The 25,650-nt window shown below is 35.2% G+C and overlaps 1 pseudogene; it reads right to left on the bottom strand.

Annotated features, from left to right (window-relative positions):
- Positions 1–20,427, bottom strand: part of LOC138693790 (DNA-directed RNA polymerase I subunit RPA1-like) — a 190,347-nt pseudogene extending 169,920 nt beyond the window's left edge.
- Between the last annotated feature and the right edge of the window lie 5,223 nt (positions 20,428–25,650).

Below are 25,650 nucleotides of genomic sequence, written 5' to 3'. Positions count from 1 at the left end.
ATCTGTTTAATTATTCTCCATTCTAATTAATGATGTATACATTTAATTCTGTTCCAGTCAGTTCTCTTGTATCCTGTTTTACTTTGTTATAATGAGTGAATAGATTATAGAGAAACCACAATGCAGCAATTCTGCTATTGACCAAGCTGCTTGCAGGTAGGGTTGCCATAATAAAGAAAGACAAAACCAAGACATGAATGACACGTAAATTGAATCAACAACAGGAAACATATGAATTTCTAAGAAACGCACACTGCATTAAATATGGACATTAAAAATAATTTATTTACTATACACACATAAGTGGGTGGCCAGGTAGCTTAGTTGGTAGAGCAGCTGGCTACGGACTGGAAGGTCCGGGGTTCGATCCCAGATGGTAACAGGATTTTTTCTCGTTGCCAAACTTTCAGAACGGCCTCGAGGTTCACTCACCCTCCTATAAAATTGAGTACCGGGTCTTTCCCGGGGGTAAAAGGCGGCCAGAGCATGGTGCCGACCACACCACCTCATTCTAGTGCCGAGGTCATGGAAAGCATGGGGCTCTACCTCCATGCCCCCCAAGTGCCTTCATGGCATGATACGGGGATACCTTTTTTTTTACACACATAAGTATCACTTATTTACTTAATATGGACAGAGTTGGACACTTCAATAATACACTTTATTTTATCTTTCACCTTCTTATTTGGCATGGGAATTACATTATTACCATTTATTTGAGTGCAAACCATTCAAATTTGTGTATTACCACCACAGTACCACTCATACTTATCAGAACTATGAATAGAAGAAAGTAACTTTGTTTCTGAATGACTATGTTAAATTCACTGCAATTTACATTTTTTATATTATACTGATTTAAGTGATTATCTGTTCCTTTCGTCCACTGAGCATTAATCAAAGGAAATACTCTTTCAACGTCGCACTATGCACTGCTCCACAGAAACAGAGCTGTACCCATATTTGTGCAAAGAGCATCTTTAGAACTTTCCTCTTTGTTGCCCGATAGGAAAGATTTTTCAATTGATAACCAGAAGGTTCTCATTCAGTTCCAAGATGTGTAATTGAGCATAATTTCCACATTATCCCACGAATATTGTTGTTGTTGCTAAGGATCTTCGTTCTCCTGCGGCGTCCCAATAGTATCTGGTGAGCTGCGATGGTAAATCGGCATCTATTTCCTTTATTGCTGGGCATGTTCTTTATCCGTGATGGAGTTCTGATTTCTGCAGAGTGTGCACTGTGGATGTAGTATATATAATTCGATGCAGATGAAAGGCAGGACAATCATGTTCGGTTCTTAAGCGAAATATAGCGACAGTAAATCTGGGATGTTATTACTGTCTAGCAGAATGTTCCAAGGTTTGAATTCGCTTTTCTTCAGGAATTCGTGTTTACAAAAAGACTGAAATATGTGTTTGATCCTGACTTTTGAGGCATGAAAAGAGATTGTAATATTTTGAGTTTGTCTGATGTTTGTTCCTTTTTTGGCCAGGAAGTCAGCTTTCTCATTACCTACTATTCCACAGTGTGAGGGTATCCATTGAAAAACTACCTCTTTACGAAGCCCTTGTAGTATTTTAAGAGCAGAAAGAATTTCTCTTTCTCGTCTGTTTTCTGGAGGACTCGATGTTCGTGGTTGGAGTCCAGATTTACAACCACTAAGTATAACTGCTTTGTTAAATTTATGTATGTGATGGAAAGCTGTATTGATTGCTTCTAATTCACCATCATAATGAGTGGACATTGTTCCAAGAGATACGTAAAAGCTAAAAAAGTCACTTAGATTCCTGCTCCAGCGTTACTGTGTTTATCAAGCAGAGATCCATCTGTACAAATATGAAGCCATTCAGATTTTGGATATGGTTTCAATAGCTAATGATTTTAATACTGATTGATCAATGCCATGTTTTGCAGTGATGTATTGTATCAAATCATTTTCACATTTAATTTCGGACTGATAGAGTGGGTGTACTGAGAGTAGAAGCTTATCTATATTATCAGTTGTTTGTACATTGTTTTCACTTTGTAATTTATAAATATCCTGGAAGAAGTCAGATTGTGTTTTGAGTTTCCGTTCAGAATTTTTATAGTTCCTCCAAGAATCATTGTTTGGAATTCGTTTTAATTTCTCAAATAAAATAAGACTTTGTTTCTCAATTTCGTTTTTAATAGGGATATTGTTAGTACTTATTTGCGTGGGGGCAGATTTAACATCACCTGTAATTATCCTCATAGCTTGATTCTGGACCATTTCTATTTCATTAGGTTGTGTTGGTATAAGAACTGCACTGCCATACATTAAAACTGGTTTCACATAAGTCTTACAATATGTTGTATTCAGTGTATGTACTGAACAACCCCATTTACTTCCAGCTAGTCTTTTCATCACTGTCAGCGTATTTTGCACTTTCTTTAACATTTTCAATATGCTTCTTCCATGTAAGTTTTGAGTGCACTGTCACACCGAGGTAAATGTAAACTTCTGTTTCTTCTATGGATTTATTATTAAATGTGAGTAAGACTCTGGGTCTAGTGTGACAAAGAGTATTTGGTTTTAGACAAGTTGATTTCCATCTCATTCTCAAAGCACCAATCTTGTAATTTCAGTAGGGCTTTGTTCATTTCTGTTGATAGATGCATATGTTTCTTTTGTGGTGCCGATGTCCACATTATGAGAACATCGGCATACAGTGCACATTTAACATTTTTTGTTTTGTTTAACTCAGATGGTAAATCATTGATGAAAATATTAAAAAGTGTAGGGCTAGATATTGCCCCTTGTGGAAAGCCTTTGTGAGTTTGTCTATATTTTGATAGATATTCATTGAATTTTGTTGCACAAAATCTTTGATTACCGGTACAAAAATTGTAGAGCCAGTGTAGCATTTTATTATGTATTCCAATAGTTTGAGTCGAGGTACAGAATCATAAGCACTTTTGAAATCGACATAAACAGTCAATATTGTTTGTTGCTTGTCCAAACAGTCTTTAATTTCTTGGCTAATCCTACTCATTTGTTGTGAAGTTGACTGATATTTCCTAAATACTGCCTGTTCTTTGGCTATTATGTTTTCAGTTTCCAAATATCAGATGAGACGATTGCAAATCATTCTTTCCATTACTTTAGCTAGTGTACTGGTAAGTGATATAGGTCGGAAGCTTTCAATTTGATTTTGGTGATTTGTTTTAAGAATAGGGACAATAATAGCTTTTTTCCACATTATTGGTATTAGGGATGTATTCTATATTAAGTTGAAGATGTCTAAGCATTTCCTAAGAGTGACTGTGCGAAAATGTTTAATCATTTCTACAGATATTTTATCTGGACCTGGACTCTTCTCGGACTGTAATTGAGCAATGGCTTTTTGAAGCTCATTCATATTAAATATGGTGTCTAATGTATCATTTGTTTTACTTTTGAATTCATCCCTAACATTCCTCTTAAGGAACTTCTTGTTATTTGATCTTGACTTGGAGGAGGAAGCAAAAAGTTTATTAAAAGCGTCTGCTATGTCTTTATCATCTATTAAAGTTTTCTCTTTGTGTATAATAGGTTGTTTTTTATGTTTTTCTTTTTATTATTTAATGAAGCAATGAAATTGTGTACTTTTCCACTATCTGTAATGAATGCTATACAAAAATGTTTCAAAACACTGTTTTTTTTTTCTGCATACATTATTTCTTTCCTAAGATTTGTTGCTGCAATTTGTAATTTTCCAGATTTCTGTCCGACTGCATTCAAAATCGCGGAATTCAGTCTTTTCGGCCCGGACCTTCTTCTTCACTATAAAATCACGGACTGTCCGCGAAATCCGTGGCATGTGGCAACCCTGCAGTCGCAGCCCAGTATTGGTAATCCGATGCCATAAAGCAGTGATATAAAATATTACTAAATATAAGCATTTAACCCACCGTTCACTCACTCAAGTTAAGAATGAATATGCTGAAACTGTCTGCTTTCTTGTTCCAAATATTTGTCGAATCTGCTTTAAAAGTGACGCATCATTTGCTGCACTTCTCATGGAGACAGTGTTTTTCAAGATGCAGTTTTTCAGCTCTTTCAGATTATTTTTCCACATTTAGACTTCTCTAGAGATCACATTCATAAGGGCTCAGTTTAGTATCGACCAAAAAATAATCCACAAACCCTGCAAAAACTAAAAAATAATTGTATTCGGAATCAGTGATGATTTCAAGAGGTGGCTGGGGAAGGACATCCTCCCCTGGATTCCACGATGTTCCCACTCGAGATTTCAGAAATATTAAAAGTAGAAAAAAATAATTTATAGAGTATTATATTTCAATTTGATATGACTTTACAGTAACTGAAACAAATTATTGTGTTATGTAGATTGTCAGATAGTTGTTTCCTTAAAGGTTGGTGTGCCACCCGATCTTGACTGGTGGACATTTAAACCATCTCAATCTCCAGTCTTGTTTATTACAGTTAAGAAGTCAGTGCTGTGTTTTTATTAGCGCGATTTCCAGTCTTAGTTTTGTTTAGCAAATATAATAATTTTGTTTACTGAAATAGTTGTAGTACATAAAGTAAATATAAATATTTCAGTGTATGATGGCAAAATAAGAGACATTCTTTACTTTTCTTAAAATGAAAAGATGTACCAAATTGAGAAGTCAATGGAAAGAGGACCTGTTGCATTTAATGAAGTTAATTCTCAATTGACTGTAAGTGAAAGCGAAATCTGTGAACTGGTAAAATTCATCTAGTGCTGTTGGGCAAGTCAATGAATAAAACGGTTGGAGTGAAATCAAAGTATAAAGAATGATGGGAAAAATAAATATCATTTGTTGTATTTCGATTCTGCTCGGGATGGTACATTTTGCAAACTGTGTGAAATGCATTTAAAACTGACTTTGAAGTTCTTGTATCAAAGCTCTTCAAAACTTTACTGTAAGATGCATTCGTCTAATTTAATTGGCCAGTTATTACTATTGTAGGACTACTAAATTTTGGCTGTTTATGTAAAAGGATACTTAACACCGGCTTTATGGGATAATTTTACACAGAAGGATAGTTCATATTCACCATGTTATACGTAACAATATTCACATTTTTAAGTTAATGGGTACCAATGTCAACATTTAGTAGTATTTAAAACAAATGAAAGCTCTATTTCTTTAATTGACCACATTTTTCTCTGTTCCCTTTCACATAGACTACCTACCGTCAGTTGGGGTGACTTTGTCTCATGTCACGGAAAAATATAAGTGGCGCAATCTCACATTTGTTCCAATGAAACAGGTTACTAATGTCTGATTCTGATATATGACAGAACAGTTTCAGTATGGAAATTTCAGACTGGACTTTGTAGTTCCACAGTTGGTTGTACTGGAGCTATTGTGTTGTTTACATTTTTCTTGTGCAGCAAACTTTCTATTGCAACAGGTGTCTCAACTTACTTCAGTAAGCTGGTAAGTATTTGTTTTTATTCTTTACTATATCTACTTGATTTTTTATTTTATTGGGTTATTTTACGACGCTGTAGCAACATCTGAATGAAATGGTGATAATGCCGGTGAAATGAGTCCGGGGTCCAGCACCGAAAGTTATCTAGCATTTGCTTGTATTGGATTGAGGGAAAACTCCGGAAAAAACCTCAGCCAGGTAACTTGCCCCAACTGGGATTCGAACCCGGGCCACCTGGTTTCGGGGTCAGACACGCTGACCGTTACTCCACAGGTGTGGACTGTCTACTTGAAAATTACAATTATTGAGCCAACACTTTAGGTTACTGTGTTGAGTATAGGGAAATGTGACATTTCTAACAGCGATTTGGAGTGACTTTGTCTCATCAAAGTTTGCTCATGTTTTGCATTGAAAATGAATTTATGTATTTTTGATTTGCATTTATAGCTATACATGAATACTAACAAATACTGGTACTTGCTTTTTTTTCATATAGGTACGTATTGATCCATCAGACCACACACGTGTTTGTGTCCTCAGCAGGTAGCCTGCCCTACAATGAAGGAACTCTGAAGAAAGCTGTAGATGTGTCTTAATGAAGCGATTAAGGCAAAGAAAAGCAGCCATAAAGTATGGAATTCCTATTACCACTCTGGAGAACATACTGAAAAAAAAAAAAAAAACAGGCACACAAAAACACTGGGGCAAAAGATTTTCAACAATAGGCAGGAACAATCATTTGTTGACCATCTTATCAAGTTATCAGAGTTTGGGTTTCTTGTGGATGAAACTGATTTTAAAATATCTGTGCGATAATATCTGCCAGGCAAAGGTGTAAGTGTGCCTAAATTCAAGGATAATACACCAGCCTCTGATTGGATCAAAAGTTTTCTCTGTGATCACCCTGAATTAATGGCGAGATTTGCGCAAAATATTAACAAAGTAAGAGCTGGCATCTCAGCAATATGAATGGGAGAGCATTTTGAGGAAAGTTGACCCTCTGAGACCTGCATTGGTGAAGAGGAACAACTAGGCTATTTTTCAGTCCTAGAGTTGAATGATTACTACTGCAAATAATTCCTCTATTATTGTTTATTTTCCAGTTTTTTGTGTCTGCTTTTGTACTCCTCAAATTACTTTAAAAATATGAAAACAGATGGAAATTTTCATGGAATTGATTTATATCCTTCACCTACTGAAGTTATTATTGTTTATTGAGATTCATTGTTGTATGATAATGTAGGGATGACATTGTCTATTTCCTGTAAAGGCTTATTGAATGGTTTTCGAGATTCTAGACAGTCACCCCAGGCCGAGGTGAGATTGTCCCATTTCTTTGGAAAAAATATGTGGACTTGGAAATTTCAATATCTTTGCAAAGTGGCTTTAAATTATTCATTAGTCACTAAACAGTTTGAGAATAATATTCGAGAAATTTACAAAAATACTTTTCACACAATAAAAATGTTTTAAAGGGAAAAAGGTGCTGAAAATGAGACAAAGTCACCCCAGTTGAAGGTACCTCTGCTGTTACGTAAGATCTGAATTATTGTTTCTTTTGGTGTCAGACTCATCTCCCCCCATTATAGTAGAAGGGCAAGGTCTGAACTCAACACTGATTTGGGATAATACTGCTTCCAGTTCTCAACAATAACTACAATAAGACATCCGTCACTTTTTAAACAGGTTCGACAAATATTTGGAACAAGATTGCAGGCAGTTTCAGGATTTCCTTTCTTAACTTCAGTCAGTAAATGATGTTTTAACTGTTTATATTTAATAATATTTTAGATTAATAATTTGTGGTAGGTATAGCACTGCATTTCACCAGTAGCACACTCCCTGCTTAACATTTCGTCTTAGACCTGGATTGCCGCATTGCAGTTTCACTACAATCTCTTCACCCAATACATTATTACATTCACTTCTTTTCCATACTTTATTCTTTTTTAATATATCATGAACTCACGTGACTGGTCAGAAATGAAATGAGGAATAATGAAAAAATAAGATGTGTTATTTATTTACCGGTACTTATTTACTTCTTTATTTTTTTACTTATTAGCTATTTATTTCTTCATTTGTTATGTATTTATTATTTATTTATTTAATCTGGCATGGTTAAGATCACAGCAAACATCACACACAAGCAGTGGTAGTAAATAATTCAATTCCAAGAGGATCACAAGGGAAGACTAAAGAGCACAGCTCAAATACAAATAAGAATAAGGAGGAAATAATAGTGCTTTTCCTTTTCTGGAGGAGGGCCAGTAGGCTTATTGTGGGATGACTTCTGATCACTCCTCTAGCACTATAAGGCGCGATTCAGCCACAGCATGCAGACCATACCCCCCTCTCTGCGGCCTCCTCAGATCGATGGCAGCTGGTGTTTGAATCTGTTGCATCCTTAACCAGAAGGCCATACCACCGACCATTCCACGACTCACCAAGGGGCCATCTTAGGAAGCAACATTCCCCCACTCACCCGCAGTTCGCTTATTGAAGCCCCTGTGGCTTCTCTGGGATATGCATTTCTTGCAGACAGATGCCACCTGGAACCACGTCCGTCATGTCCTCTTGGTCAACCTGTAAATGAAATGCTACTAATGAAGGCGAAATGAGTCCGAGGCCCAACGTCGAAAGTTACCCAGCAATTTTGCTTCAAGTGGTTGAGGGAAAACCTCCGAATAAATTCCAACTAGGTAACTTGTCCCAATAAGGATTTGAAACCTGGCCTGCTCATTTGACAGTCAGGCAGGCTAACCATTACTGCACAGCAGGGGACTAAAAATAACAGTGATGATAATAATACATTACACGTTAAGAGTAAAATTTATAATGTGACAGTCCGTTTTTATATTTACTATTATTGCTTAATCCTAAGTTAAGCATCGCACCAAGTGCTTAGCAAGCAATTCCATGGAGAAGGATATGGTTCTTTAATTTACATTTCATTCTCCATTGTTCTATATACACTTTTAACACATATAATCACTGATTGACTTTGTATCTTCTTTACTGTGTTAACATAGGAAATTACTTGGCTGCCTGGTTTCGAAGTGGTATTCAACAGCAACAGCAATGGCAACGGAAGCTTTTAATAGGAAAAGGATCATCTTCTGCGGACCTCTGGAAAAAGAACTAGGGAAGGAACTAGTGAAGCGCTTTGTGTGGAGTGTGGCATTGCATGGGGCAGAAACATGAACATTACGACGAAATGAGGAGAAGCATTTGAAATGTGGATATGGAGAAGAATGGAGCTTGTGAAGTGGACTGACAGAATAAGAAATGAAACTGTGTTGGAAAGAGTGGGTGAAGAAAGGATGATACTGAAACTGATCAGGAAGAGGAAAAGGAACTGGTTGGGTCACTGGCTAAGAAGGAACTGACTACTGAAGGATGCACTGGAAGGAATGGTGAACAGGAGAAGAAAGTATCAGATGATAGGCAACATTAAGATATGTGGATCATATGCGAAGACAAAGAGGAAGGCAGAAAATAGAAAAGATTGGAGAATGCTGGGTTTGCAGTGGAAGACCTGCCCATAAGCAGAACGCTTATGCACATATTCTTCATTGTCTAAGCCCAGTAAGGTCCGGTGCTGCCTTCTGGTTTCCTGTTGTGGTGGGGTGTGTGCGGACCTTCACTAGCTGCAGACAATGAAGAATATCACTTGGAAACTACCAGCCAGGTAGTTTCCTCGTATTAACACAGTGAAGAAAATGTAAAGTTAATCAGTGTTTACAGTTTAATTGTGATATTATACAAAGTCAGTGACAGGATTCCAGGGCCCTGGAAGTGATATACTGAAAGATGACAAGCAGAAGAATGTTCTATGCAAAGAAATAGAGAGAAGGTTCTGAGTTCGAGATAACGAAATGTGAACAAAATGAGATGCTTGATAAGTGAGTGTGGATATTTTAAATAGCAATAAGAGTGAACTGAAAAATCTTTTTCTTTAAGAGGATCCCAAGACAACAATTTTAATGACAGCATTACATAATCGAATTTCCTAATGTTACAAACGAAACTAACGCAGATATTGTGAACACGCTGTAGTCTGTAGAAAAGATTAGTATTCAGGTTCGTGAATAGAGAATCACAATAGTCAAAATGGAACACTACTAACTTTTGAACGAGATTCTTTTTGAGGCCGAGAGGAGAACATTGGAAAAGTGTTTGAGGGAATGAATTATAGAAAATGTTTTCTTACATAGTAGGTCATTTAACTTTGAAAAGTTAAATTTGTGTCTAAATACACTCCTAAATTTGTCACTGTTTTGCTATAAGTAATTGAGGTATTATTTAATTTACATGTTCGATACAGTGGTAGTCGGCACAACATATGGTGAAGTACTAAATAATTCAAGATGGCTGTACTTCAGTGTTACCAACTTTGAACATAAAACACTAATATTAATTCTTTTCAATAAACTGAATAAATTGTCAGTGGAGAGCATTTAAAAATTGTCGATGACCAGAATAAAACAAACTCTGAGAAAAATGAAAACAATTTATGCCACGAAAGATGGTATTATGTGCCTTAAATCAATTTTGAGGAGCAATATAACAATCATGTCTTAAAAGAAATTTATTCTTCTTAAAACTGCATTACATTCATCGCTATTATTATTTTCCATTTCTTTTGCTGCACATATTCCTCTTTGATAGATACAGATATGTATGAATAAATATAATTAAATAGTACAATGAGAATTGTAAAATTTTAGTTTTAAGTAACCAGGTAATGAAAATTTAAAAATCATACTTTTCACGACCAATCTCTATACAAAAAGAATTAAACTATAATTTTGTATCATAAGGATTCATTTCGACCAAATAAAAGAAAACTGAAGTATGTAATTATATATATATTTATTTATTTATTTATTACGTTGTTGTATAACATTATGGAATGCTGACAAGGTGATGTATTGAATCAGAATTACACAATTTTAATATTCCGACTTTTGCCTCAGGACTAAGGGAATACTTCAACAAAGGACAGGTTGCATATAACTTTATTTTATTTTTTTATGATACAAATCTTAGTATATAAAAGTGAATGTGGGTATGTATGTATATATGTATGTGTATGTTCTTTATACAAATCTACACGCTTTGAACAATATGTGCCAAAGTTTGCACATTTAACCAGGAGAAAAGCATAGGTTACATTAAAATTGTGCAAATGGATGTTAAATTAATTAAAATTATAAAAATAAAAATAAATAGATCAAATATTCATGTTTAATTAACCCTCAACTGGTATCTGTGGGTCAAAATAGACTCATATTGCTTGATATCATAATGTACACTTAAAAAGCGATACCAGTTGAGGGTTAAAATGCAAAATCTTCTACAGTCAATTGTTTTTTATAATTGTCTGTTGTATTCAACATCGACTTTCACGAGGTCATGGAAATTTTAACACGAAATTAAATTACATGTTGTTACACATCATGAAGGCTAAAACTAGATAATTCATGCAGTAAGTATCTTTACGCAGTCCAGGACCGTATTATGAATTCCTCGATGCAGTTTTATAGATAGTGAGCAGACTGTTTTATACAACTGAATCCTAGAATTCTTTGAAACTACAAGGATTGCTACCACATAATTTACTTAATATTGAATAACCAATAGTACTATTGCGAAATATTGATCCACCAAAATTATGAACGAATAAGAATTGGTGTGAAAAACTCATACGAAACGTAATAGAATTGGCAATATTAACTGCAAAAATAAAAGGAGATGTTTTTATTCCATGTATTGCTAGGATACTCATTCAGTTTTAAGTAACTGCAATTTCAATGCCACTAGCATTTGTAATGGCCATATTAAAATGAAGCTCAAGGACAGTCGCTCAAAGTTGCACACATTAACTTAAAAACTGCGTGTTTTTCACATCCTCAACTATATTTTATACAACAAGCAATTCAATGATACTTTTGTCATGTTGCTAATGCAGTATGTGAATGTACATAAGCCCACTGAAAATGACACTGTATTAATTCTCAAAATATTGTTGTTCACGTCCGAAAATGTGTTGCTGCGAAATTATATCTGTATAATCACATTACAAATTTAGTATGTTAAGTGTTGTGGAAATAAAAATCTCTTAATTTCTAAAATACCGGTAGGCCTATACGTTTCTCAGAATATTAGTCTTTATGTGGAAAAATGACTTATTACGAGTTTATATTGTATCTGTATTCTGTATATAAAATTACAATAATATAATATTTTCTGAATTTATGAGATATAATTTCAAATTATATTTAAAAAAACTGGATATGATATAAGTGGGTGTACAGCTGTCAAAAGAAAAAGTGGCCGCTCTCCTGAAACAAAGTTCCCTTCGGGTATCTTCGCTACAATTCGGAGACACGCGATGTTACATGTTGTTGGACCACGTTGCCTGATATCTACAGTTATAATTAAAGTATTCTGTGTGTTATTCGATAGCGTAATGGTAGCGTTCAGGCCTCTTATTCATGAGGTCCTGCGTTCGACTACAACCTCATGCTTTTTATGTTCTTTTTTTGTTCTGTTTTTGAGAGAGACAAACTATACATGATGGCTCCTTTCTCTTTTACGATTATTTTAGTAATTAACATCAGGTTCATTAATATATTATGCCATGACTTTATCATTATGATATTGTGGCTGCAAATGGAAAGAAAAAAGATTTTATTCTCAATAAAATATTTTTCGTGGCATAGACAAAACAAATTTACTGGCGTCGGCCTTAAAACATTCAAACAATTAAGCGTTCAAAAAAAAAAAAACAATTCAATATTTAGTCTATCTTCCTCTTATTTCGATCATCTTGCAGTCGAGTGGGCATGGAATCGACTAGTCTTTGCAAATGGCAACTGTTCTTAGACACGATATTCCAGGCATTCTGAACATACATACATAAGTGTTCTGTCCATGGGCAGGTCTTTCATTGCAAACCCAGCAATCTCCCATCTTTCCTATTTTGTGCCTTCCTCTTAGTCTCCGCATATGATCCACATATCCTAATGTCGTCTATTATTCTTTTCAACCACAGACCCAACCAATTTCTTTTTCTCTTTCTAATCAGTTTCATCATCATTCTTTCTTCACTCACTTTTTCAAACACAATTTTATTTCTTATTCTGTCTGTCCACTTCACACGCACCGTTCTTCTCCACATCCACATTTCAAATGCTTCAATTCGTTTCTCTTCATTTCGTCGTAATGTCCATGTTCCTTCCCCATACAATGCCACACTCCACACAACGCACTTCACTAGTCTCTTCCTTAGTTCTTTTTCCAGAGGTCCGCAGAAGATCCTTCTTCTTCTATTAAAAGCTTCCTTTGTTCATGTTTGCAGTTTTTCTTGGGTAGGATAGGCCTAAATGCGGTAACATCCCGTTGCTTTCCGCACACCACTATCTCTTTCGCATCTTATTAGATTCCAGGGGGCCCAAGCGTGGAGATGAGGAGAGTGGATTTGACTAATTGGGCCCTCCGGACTTCACCGAAAGTCACGGCAAGGGTTAAATATTAGTTCTATCAGGATGTTTGACCCGATCAGAGACCGGGAAATCCCAATTAGCCTTTGCCTCCCGCATCCTGGACTAGCTTCTACGAATCATCAGAAAATCTTAGAGTGTGATTGGGCCAATTTTTCCGAAAATGTTTCCACACTTTTGCCCTCGTAGCTCAGCGGACGAACGTCGGAATTTAGATGTCAACGTCTCAGGTTCAATTCCTCGTTACTCCTTTTCATTTTATTGTGGTTCAAGATAGTACAGTATAATGTAATAATACAAAAAGAAAAACTAATACCATTATTATGCAACTGGATTTTTCCAAACCTAATATTAAATTTATGTTATTTATATCGCTAAAGAACGATTACAATATAAATAACTTGAATATTATTTATACAGTATCACTAAAGAACGATAACAGAATATAAATAATAAATATCGTTTTATTTAATTAATATAAGATATTATATAATACGTATTTAATTATCTAAATAAAATAACCTATTTTACAAAGAAAGATGGTTGTGTTATAATAATTACTTACATAAAATACAGATTATTTATATTGCGAAAGAACAATAACAATATAAATAACTTGAATATTGTTTTATAATGCTAATGAAGGAAAACAGAATATAAATGATAACTTGAATATTATTTATATCGCTAAAGAACGGTAACAATATAAAAACGTGAATATTATTCATATCGGAATTTCACAGATTTATTACAGATGTATTTAAGAAATTGTAGAAGAATAGTAATTAGTAACTGTGTTCTATTTATTCTTCTTGGAGCCAAATTTGTAACTTTTAAAAGTGTGGTTACTATGTTGAAGTGTATGTGTTGCAACGGATGCTTGATTTGTTATGTATGTGAGTCAGTTAAGGGATGCTTGATGTCGTCGCAATGTCGTAATTATAGTTTGTGTTTGTGTGACTATTGTGTATTAATTTATGATGTATGGTATGGAAAGCTGCATATTTGTGTTATAGAAGTGTTACGTATGTGTGTTGTTAATGTTTTTGTATGTTTCAAATTGATAATTGATATTTGTTTTGCAATCGCAATGCCTAATTTACGGATTGTTTATGTTTTGTTTACATCGCGTAAGCTAATTTAATGTTCTTTTCCATTTCTCTTTATGCTTATGTTTTTTGTGTATAAAACTATAGCCCTAACATACATATGTAAAATAGGGCTAACCCCCATTGGAGATACAATAATAATAATTATTATTCATATCGTTATAAAACGATAACAGAATACAAATGATGACTTGAATTTTATTCATATCTCTAAAGAACGATAACAAAATATAAATAACGTGATATCCATAAAGAACGATAACTGGATATAAATGATAATTTGAATATCATTTACATCGCTAAAGAACGATTAAAAAATAAAATGAAAACTTGAAGAAGGCCCGAACCCACAACCTTTGAATCATTAAACAAGCACTCTACCGCTGGTGTACGAGGCGCAGATATGGAACACTTTCACAGTTCCGGAACTGCTTGTACAAGCACATGCATCGTGTAACATTGCCGCGACCCGAAGTGGACTTTGAAAATATTCGCTGTTCACGAGTGCGGCCACTTTTTTTTTTGACAACTGTACAGCAGTCAAGAGGTAAAGAATCTTCCAATATAAATTCAATGAGATATATATATTGATTTTATGCTGAAACTGATCAGGAAGAGGAGAAGGAATTCTATTTTCGTTGGGTTTTACTTTGTTTATAGTTTGATTTTTCTATTACTTTATTTGTATTTCTGGAGGTGCGGAAAAGAAGGCCTAATGGCCTTAACTACACCAGAATAAATAAATAAATAAATAAATAAATAAATAAATAAATAAATAAATAAATGGATGAATGAATAAATAAAAAAAAAAAACAAAATAAATATATAAATTTAAAACAACAATTTAACGTCAGGCACATGATGAAATGTTTTCTTTTCGGTGCCTGATTTACAACTGTTTTAAATTGAGTTAACCCTGGCAGGCATTTGGCTAAGAAGTTTATTAATTCATGTAAGTGATATTAAGTAAAGATTCATCTTTATGGCTTAGTGAAGATAATTCGTTTTGGTTTCTATAGTTAGGTTTCCGAGATTTCTGAAAATTTAAAAACCAGTTTAATTAAAAATAGAAGCAGAAAGGAAAACCCGGGAAATGCCGGGTGCTTTTAGCTAGTTTAACATAAATCACAGTTAGGCAACGACAAAAATACACAATGAACAATCAACTGTATTATTTTCTGTGTAACAGCACATTTATTTTATTTTTCTGAAAAACACAAAGTGATATAAAAAGAAAATAACTATTGTTTTGGACAGACATATCATGTTTGCTCCAGCATTTGCATCAGCCAATAATTCTGAAATTAGTCATTTCATTACCAAATTTCCAGACGTCCTCTTCCTTAACCAACCTCTTGATAATGTTCGTGGCATCATAGGATCCTTCGAGACTAAAAGAAAGACAGAATTTGGTTTAACACAGAAATTATCAATGTTAAAAGGGGATCTGTGCATGTTTTATATAAGAAAGTAATTACACATAGCCCCATTTAACAATAACTGAATTACTTTTTATGGAATTATAGTGAACATTATGGTGACAACACTGGACTGGACAATTAATCTTGTAAATATCAGTAGAAAAGGGGGGGGGGGGGGGAATTAAAATTAGAATCAAAAATATATTACATTGTACACAGAGTGAAAATTAATACTGCATAAATAACATTGTACCGGTACCTAAAAATATGACATCAGGCTTTGAAACAGAAATGTGGAAAATAAGCCAAACTCTCAGTGCAATCTGTCTCAAGGATCTGGCAAATTTTGAAGAAAAATACTACACTCACAGAATTCTTTGCTTTTGAAGGTACAGAAATCTAACTATATCATTTTTTGTGAATTAATGAATGAATAAATAAATAAATAAATAAATAAATAAATAATGGTACTGATACAAGAAATCTCATTATCAGAGACTTTCACTTTCCTCTGAATTAATGGTGGCCTCTGATGTGCCGTCCAGCTGCAAGTCATTGTGCAAAATGTTAACCCTCATGGCTTGGATGTCACAGAGGTTGGTGTATCTGAGAGACCAACGAAATAAGCCTCACTGGCTTCTTGGAACACCATGATAGCTAATCCCTGGAAGTGAAACTCTGCCGTTAAGTCCTATGCAACAGAAAAAACACAACTTGGAAATTATCAATGATGAGATCGTCTAGCATCCTTGTATTTGAATGTGTAGCAATCTATCTGTAGGCATATCATATTTTGTTAAAAAAATAGTGGGTTTTGATATGAGGTGTGTGATCATCAGAGATATTTTCACTTTTCCTAAATTAGCGGTGGGCTCTGTCGTGCACAATGGTAACCCTCATGGCTTGGATGTGGGGAGGTTGGTGTATTCGAAGACCACCCTCCTATGACACACCTTGGGCAATGATTATGTTGATAAATTGGTCTACACAACTCACTTCATATGGCTGAATGACAAACAGTCAATTAACCACCATTAGACAAAGAAAAATTACTTATGGATTACTTACATTTAGAGAATTATCTTTTCAAGTGTCGTTTATTCCTGTTTGCATTGTCTGGCAGTGGTACTCCATTCTGTCTCAGCCATGTCTACAAAGTTCACATTTTAACATAAATAATGCAACTTAACATCACAGTTCATACTCGGATTCTATAGAAATTATATTTACCATTAAATGATCTCGTCTCCTTTCTACCCACTTCTGGAATGTCTTCATGGCACCATAGTAATCTTGGCCAGTCTTCAGATTGGATGCAAAAAGTTAAATCTGCGTCTATAAGAGAGGCAAGATATTTAGTTTCTAGAGAGAACACATAATAAAAGTTACTACACTATATAGGTATAGTATTGTAGTTACATACCAGGTTCCAGCTTGCACAATGACCAGTCTTCCACCCACAGCAGGTCGATGCATGCATGACTCCTTGAATCTTACCACCAACGATACTGGTTTGCTCCATGAATGTGTTGCAGAGTCTATGAAATATACATAGAATTAATAATGTTATAACATTCGTTCCCTTTATTATCTTAAAAGTCCACACCTGTGGAGTAACGGTCAGCGCGTCTGGCCGCGAAACCAGGTGGTCCGGGTTCGAATCCCGGTCGGGACAAGTTACCTGGTTGAGGTTTTTTCCGGGGTTTTCCCTCAACCCAATACGAGCAAATGCTGGGTAACTTTCGGTGCTGGACCCCGGACTCATTTCACCGGCATTATCACCTTCATTTCATTCAGACGCTAAATAACCTAGATGTTGATACAGCGTCGTAAAATAACCCAATAAAAAAAAAATTATCTTAAAATATTGTAATAAAGCCTGCCATTCATAAAAATCCAGACTTCACCCAGAAAAACAATAGACTTTGGACATATTCTCTTAAAATTAATATTCTTACTTTCTCTGAGATTGCCCTCGTTTTTAATTTAAACCACATTTCCTTCAAAATTGTCCTTAATAACGAACGTGATCCTCCAAATGAGTATCTATCGTAGTTTCCTGTTACACGGCCCAGCACCAGCATGGCTGTTACTCTTTTTCCTGAACAGAAATGAAAATAGTACCAGTAGCAATAAATAAGAAGTAATTATAAATGTAAAGTCCACAGTCTTTTGACTTATAAAAATTAATAAAAAAAATGTCACTGCCATAATTTTCTTCATCTCAATTCAGTCTATCATATACAAATCTTGCAATGACTTCCTTGGAAAAATCATCTGATGCTGGTTACAGGTTGTGGATATTTCTTGTTTCTCCCTGGTGTAGACAGTGCATGCCTCTTTTCAGATTTGATAATAATTATTTCTACTGCATTCTATGAATGCTGTAATAAAAGTATGGAGATTATATTTATTACTTACAAATGGCTTTTAAGGAACCCAGAGGTTCATTGCTGTCCTCACATAAGCCCGCCATTCTTCCCTATCCTGAGCAATATTAATCCAGTCCCTAGCATCATATTCCATCTCCCTCAAAATATTATCCTCCCATCTAAATCTCGGCCTCTCCAAAGGTCTTCCGACTAACTCCATATGCTATTATGGACTCACTCATTCGTGCTACATACTCTGTCCACATCAAACGTCCGGATTTAATTATGTCAGGTGAAGAATATAATGCTTGCAGTTGTGCGTTGTGTAACTTTCTCCATTTTCTTGTAACTTCATCCCTCTTAGTCCCAAATATTTTCCTAAGAACCTTACACTCTAACACCCTTAACCTCTGTTCCCCTCTCAAAGTGAGAGTCCAATTTAATGCTTCTTATACATACATGCCTGTGGTGTAACTATATCTGGAACAAGTAAACATATAATATGCTCCTTTTTAATTATTCCTATAGCCTTAAAGATTATGGTAATAAGCTTACAGTGAAGTACTTGGGACAGTAATAAATATATTCTTCTGCATTACTGAATACGTATTTTTTTTACTTAATTTCAAACAAGAATATAAAAATTGGAGATTTATCCTTCGAAGAGGTGGAAAAATTCAACTATCTTGGAGCAACAGTAACAAATATAAATGACACTCGGGAGGAAATTAAACGCAGAATAAATATGGGAAATGCGCGTTATTATTCGGTTGAGAAGCTCTTATCATCCAGTTTGCTGTCCAAAAAATCTGAAAGCTAGAATTTATAAAACAGTTATATTACTGGTTCTTCTGTATGGTTGTGAAACTTGGACTCTCATTCTGAGAGAGGAACATAGGTTAAGGGTGTTTGAGAATAAGGTGCTTAGGAAAATATTTGGGGCTAAGCGGGATGAAGTTACAGGAGAATGGAGAAAGTTACACAACACAGAACTGCACGCATTGTATTCTTCACCTGACATAATTAGGAACTTAAAATCCAGACGTTTGAGATGGGCAGGGCATGTAGCACGTATGGGCGAATCCAGAAATGCATATAGAGTGTTAGTTGGGAGACCGGAGGGAAAAAGATCTTTAGGGAGGCCGAGACGTAGATGGGAGGATAATATTAAAATGGATTTGAGGGAGGTGGGGTATGATGATAGAGACTGGATTAATCTTGCACAGGATAGGGACCGATGGCAGGCTTATGTGAGGGTGGCAATGAACCTTCGGGTTCCTTAAAAGCCATTTGTAAGTAAGTAATTTCTAACAAGAATATTTTTATACAAACCAAAGTTTGTCGGTGATGAGATTTTATTTTATTTGGGACTTGTATTTCTAAGTAAACTTAAAATTTTTCAAAATTCAGTTGCATGTTTATAATGAAGTTGCATTAGATTAGGTTGCAGAAAAGTCTTCATATGTTAAATTATGTGTAAATATTCTTTAACACACTATCATGGATGCACCCTTATGGAATAAGATCTGTACTGATCCTGTCAACTATTATCTATAAAAACAGGTAGGCCTACTTACAAGAGATTTGCAATTCTTGTCATTAGAGCCGCTTTGGTTTGACAGATATCTTCCTATTCTGCTTCAGCCTTCAATTGTCTGTACATATGCCAGGTAATATTTTGGCGAATCCTCAGACCTCACCTCATCTCACTACATCTCGCCAAAATATTGTAAAAAATTGCACAAAATTATAAAAATTTGTAAAAAATTACTAAATTGTAAGACCATAAAAATTGATAAAAATTGTAATTGTAATATTGTAAAATTTTGACTTGTTTCACATATTAAAGCTTCATTGCTCATGTAAGATCTATGGGAATGAATGAATGAATGAATGAATAACCACTGCTTATTGTAAGCTGCTCTGTAACGAAAGTAAGTTATTTTCTTTCTTGATGTAGGCCTATAAGTTCTTCAGACTCTTTCTTTCTGGACATGTTATAACCTTAAGATAAAATGGTTATTGCATTTTAAAATATGAATTACACATTAACCTAACTTCAACCTTGATTTAATTCACCTTCATTAGACTTAATATTTGTAGGGTTATGTAAAATTATATTACGTAATTCTCCAAAATAACTGCACCATAGGAGACACAATTTTCTTTTGTTCCATTGACTTCTGTGAGATGATAACTTAGTGATAAACACATGGTTTTAGTTTCCAGCTATAAATACTTTCAACATAAAAGTCATTTAATACCTGTATATTATTATGGATTGTTGGAAGTATTTATTAAAGCAAACTAAAACCACATGTTTATCACTGTATACATGTCTCATAAGCCAGTGAAACATGCCTTCTTTGATGTAGATTCTCTGGAGAATATCTTATATTATGATAAAAAAAATGTGATTATTATATCATATAATTTATTTTTTAATACTGTATGTATAGGGCCTAATGCTTAAAAATTCAAATAATGCTCTTACCTCACCAGAATCATCTGTAGGTCTAGGCCCTAATTATAAATTTCACTATTCTAGAATATAAGTATGCCTATGTAATATAATATCTTAATACATATTAAATTATAGTGAGTCATAATACAACACAACATTCGAAATTCTCTACAGTTTCGATGGCTACAGATTTCCTGAAAATTTGAAACAATTTTAACAATACGGTATATAAAACTTTACCCTAAATACAAATATTTACATACGGAATACTTAATACATTTTACAGGAGAAAAATTCGTCCAAAGGGCTAAACTCGGGAAGAGTACCCAAAACGCTCATTGCATTTCCGCGTTGAATTTCAGTACTGAAGTGTTGACGCAAATAAGTAGTGCAACAAAGATCACCAGTAATGGAGATCAAAATTTGGCCGATTTGAGATACCGAAACTTTAGTGTCATGACTCCAAGGACCGAAGGTCTCTACAGCAAAGGGGACAAAGATATAATTGTCTAAAAGATGAGCATATTTATTGACTTTGTTTTTCACGGCTAATTCAACAGCAGATGCTGCGCATCTGGAGGTATTCGGCAAGTGAGATGGAGCTGGAGCGTCAACATTCTAATAAATGTTAATTTCATTGTAATACTCCAATGTAAAGCTCCAAAATTTCTACTTACCTAGAAACATACAATACCGGTAGTTCTGATAATAATTACACCACAGAGTTGTATTACGGTATGTGATGTGATGGAAATAGTAACTTCGCGTACAACTCGCAATTCGCGGAATATATTATAATCGCGATATAAAATACATACAATACAGTATTATGTTTGAACGAAATTTTTAATCGAGCAGCGGGCCAGATTGATTAATAATTCCAAGTGTACCAACGTAAGAGTCCCTATCACCATGGCATGGCGAGTCCTCAGGTTGCGGATAGAGGAGACAGCCTCCAGATATGGAGGGTAGCTGCGAATATATTGAATAAGCAGTCGTGGACAGCCGATAAGGGGTGGTCCTCCAGCTTGGGGGTTGGGCAAAGGGCTAACAACCCATCACCATAAAAAACAGCTTGTTATGAATCCCTACAATAAGCCTCAGAATAGGACTGATACACAACGCAGAACTGCACGCATTGTATTCTTCACCTGACATAATTAGAAACATTAAATCCAGACGTTTGAGATGGGCAGGGCATGTAGCACGTATGGGCGAATCCAGAAATGCATATAGAGTGTTAGTTGGGAGGCCTGAGGGAAAAAGACCTTTAGGGAGGCCAAGACGTAGATGGGAGGATAATATTAAAATGGATTTGAGGGAGGTGGGATATAATGATAGAGACTGGATTAATCTTGCACAGGATAGGGACCGATGGCAGGCTCATGTGAGGGCGGCAATGAACCTTCAGGTTCCTTAAAAGCCATTTGTAAGTAAGTAAGTAAGTACCAACGTAGGAACTATAAAATGACTATCATGATACCTAGAACATGTGGGTGTTGAAGAAAGTGTTGCCAGTAGTGAAGTGAACCTGGGGGCTGGAAAAGCACTAGATTTCAGCTGGTGATCACGTAACGGGGGAAAAATGTTGAAGGTGCATCTTAGTACCTCAAGATATGCTGTGCCGACTTTTTTTATATTTCTGTGGCCGGGAGAAAAAGGTCTTAAGTCAATTTTTTGTGAAAATGAGGTTTTTATATATTCTGGAAGCGGAAACAATTCTCTACAATTTGGTAAAACAGTTAAAGTCAATTAAGACTTCTGACTGGATTTATAGAGTGTTAACAAATGTCTTAAGTACTTTTTGAATCGAGCACACACAGAATAAAGGACTTAAGAATATTTAATACTTTATTCCTTCACAACATCACATTTGTTTACTTTCCATGCTTCCCTATTAAAATGGTCTAACTTGTATTTTAGCTACTTTATCACATAGATAGATAGACAGATAGATATTTTATTAACCATTGGAATACAATTATTCATGGCATCGTCAGTGTACATTAATCTAACAATGATACAATAATATTACAGTCATCTTAATCTATGGTAACATGTCACATGCTTATTTAATAGAATACTAGTTACTTAGAATATAATGTATTTAATCACTAAGCAAATAACGTACTACTAATTCAGTCAGTAATGCATAACACACTAGAATAGTTACTTGTAAATAAGATGTTGAATCTATTTTAAGAGATACATAATTAATTATTTTGTAATCACACACTAGCTCACAGCATACCTATTTTTAATAAAGTGTCTGTCTGTATTTTCAGACATAAAGTCATGGGTAGAGACTTTAAGAAGAAGACGAACTGTGGGGAAACTCCACCAGACGTAATGTTGTGAGCGGTGAAGCAAGTTAAATTGTTGAATAGGTCAATCAGACAGACTGTACTAGACTTCAATATAAATTACAAAACACTGGGAAGGTATTGCAAAAAAATTTCAGATGCTGAATTGCAGGACGACGTTGTTGTGCTCTTTCAACTAGTCGGATATATCCGAAACAGACAGGTGCTATCGGATGATCTGGAGAATGATCTGTGTAAATATCTTTTAGAGACTGCTGATATTTATTTCGGTTTAAATGTATCGGAAGTTGGTTCGTTGGCATATCAGATTGCAGTAGCCAATAATTTATCTGTCCCTAAAAACTGGAGGAAAATAAAACTGCTGGCCCAAATTGGTTCACTGCCTTTATGAAACGGCACAGGGAACTTTCACTGAGAACCCCGGAGCCGACAAGTGTAGCTAGGGCTACTGGTTTCAATAAAGTGCAGGTGAACAAATTCTTTGACAACCTAGACATAGTCATGAAACGCCATCATTTTGAAGCTCACGACATCTGGAATATGGATGAGACGGGAATTACAACATTCCAAATTCCAGACAGGATTGTTGCAAGAAGGTTGGAAGCAAGTTGGGGCTATTGTGTCCCATGACAGAGGAACCCTGGTCACCTTAGCAGGAGTCATCTCTGCAACAGGAAATTCAATACCCCCATTTTTTATTTTTCCTAGAGTAAACTTTCGCGATTTCTTCTTGAATGGAGGACCAATTGGGAGCAAAGGTACCGCGAATTCATCAGGCTGGATGCATGAGGATGACTTCCTGCAATTCTTGAAGCATTTTACGACTAATGTAAATGTTCTAAGCAAAAGCCTTCTTTGCTGTTGCTAGATAACCACAGCTTATATTTGAGCATAGCTGGTCTTGATTTTGCCAAAGAAAATGGAGTGGTTATGTTATCATTTCCAACCCATTATTCACATAAATTGCAGCCCTTAGACAGGACAGTTTTCGGTCCTCTCAAGAAAGTGGTTAACAGAGCGTGTGATTCTTGGATGGTCAGTAATCCTGGAAAAAGCATGACAATATACGATATTCCAGGAATACTGACCACTGCATATCCTCAGGCTATGACGATCCAAAATATACAATCAGGGTGTCGAACAACAGGCATATGGCCATTCAATAGGGATATTTTCAGTGACACTGACTTTGCACCAAGTTTGGTAACAGATCGCGAATATCCAATTGATGAGCCAATGACAGGAAACTCAGAAAAAGAAAATGAACCTACAGCTCCAGGTAAAGCAATCTCACCTCAAGTCGATATTGATGCTCTTGCAAGACTTTCTGAAGTTCTTACTGATTCTTTTCCAGTTGATGTCACAAAGACGTTAAATAATACCACTGGGAAAAGTGATACAAAAGTGGTTTCGTCAAAAGATTTAAGACCATTCCCTAAAGCAGGCCCTAAACCTGACAAACGGCGTGTCATACGGAAGGTGAAACAGCGATATTAACTGACACTCCCATGAAAAGAAAATTGGAGGAAAGGAAAAAGGTTAGTCAAAGGAAGAAAAATAAATTAGCTAACAACAAGAGAACTTTGTTCACAAAGAAGAGCCAAGTCAAGAAAGTCAGAGTGGAACTACATTCAGAAAGTGAAGAAGATGAATGCTTTTGTCTTGTTTGTCTTGAACCATATTCAAAGAGTCGTTCTAAGGAGGTGTGGATACAATGTCAGGACTGCAAAGGTTGGGTCATGAAGCCTGTACCCCGGACTTCGTGATATATATGTGTGCCACAATTGTGACTCAGATTAGTATGTTTCGGATAATATAATAATTCTGTGCGTGTTGTGCATTGTTTGAAATAACAGACTGAAAATTAATACCATTTTTTTCATTTTCACTTAGTAATAATCCTGTATACTTATGAAGAAGATGTCATTTTTGTGCTGCAATTACGTTTTTGTTAATTTATAATTCAAATTGTTCAAATTTCAGTGAAATTTCGTTAAATGTAGTTTATTTGATCAATATTCATATATTTATAAGTTAAATGTTTCATTATTATAACATTATTGTTCTCTGTATTAAAATTTATTGACACTAAGTCATGCAATTCTTCCATATAATTCTTAAATAGTTGAGTATAAAACTTCCAACATCTTATTTCAGGTTTTATTTTCAATGTGACAACCAACCCCAGTGAATGTGACAACCAACCCTGAGCTGGGGTTGGTTGTCTCATTTCGCACTTAACAAATAAAATAAAATATTAATACTTTCTGTTTCATCTCGTGTTTTGATAATTTTATTTTAAGGTGCCAAAGGATAGAATTAACTGTTCTGTAAAAATGATTAATATATATCCTATTAGAATATTTTTAAATAATATTTTTGTAAAATGTGTGACAACCAAGGCCGGTCTCCCACACACTAAATAAAGCTTAGCAATGATAAGCAATAAAGTTATAATATAATATTTCACTGAGCTCCATGCACTGAAATAGAAAACCCGAACAAACATTACGGCCTGGTCTAGATCGAAAAAGCATTGACTGTGCCGTACTTCGCATTTTTGTGAAAAGTTCGTTATCGTTTGTAATAACTGTAAATGGCTATTCCCACCCCACTCTACCCTTGAGGCTGGCCCATGGATGGGACGAGTGAAACCTGACCAGGCCAGACGAATTGTGCCTCAGCTACAACGTTTTAAGCATAAACTCAAAGCCCGCGAAAGGACATGAAATGCATTATGCCAGACCCGGCACAAATGATTCTGGCCTCAGGAACATATTTTACTGCAAAACAGGTCTATATACATCACAAGCCAGACCCGGCACGAGCGATCCCGGCCTCAGGAACAAATTTTACTGCAAAACAGTTCTATATACATCAACGTTTTCAAATGCTTCTACAGCGATATATGCTTCATTCAAATAACTAATACATTACATAAAAACACAAAATTTGATTTCAGTTAAGCCAAGTGACTGAGGCACGGCCTCACTTGCCTCAGTCAATCAGTCGCCACTGAGT

The sequence above is a fragment of the Periplaneta americana genome, unplaced genomic scaffold (assembly GCF_040183065.1).
Source record: "Periplaneta americana isolate PAMFEO1 unplaced genomic scaffold, P.americana_PAMFEO1_priV1 scaffold_21, whole genome shotgun sequence".
NCBI classification, from domain to species: Eukaryota; Metazoa; Arthropoda; class Insecta; order Blattodea; family Blattidae; genus Periplaneta; species Periplaneta americana.
This window is presented reverse-complemented; position numbering and strand designations above follow the sequence as displayed.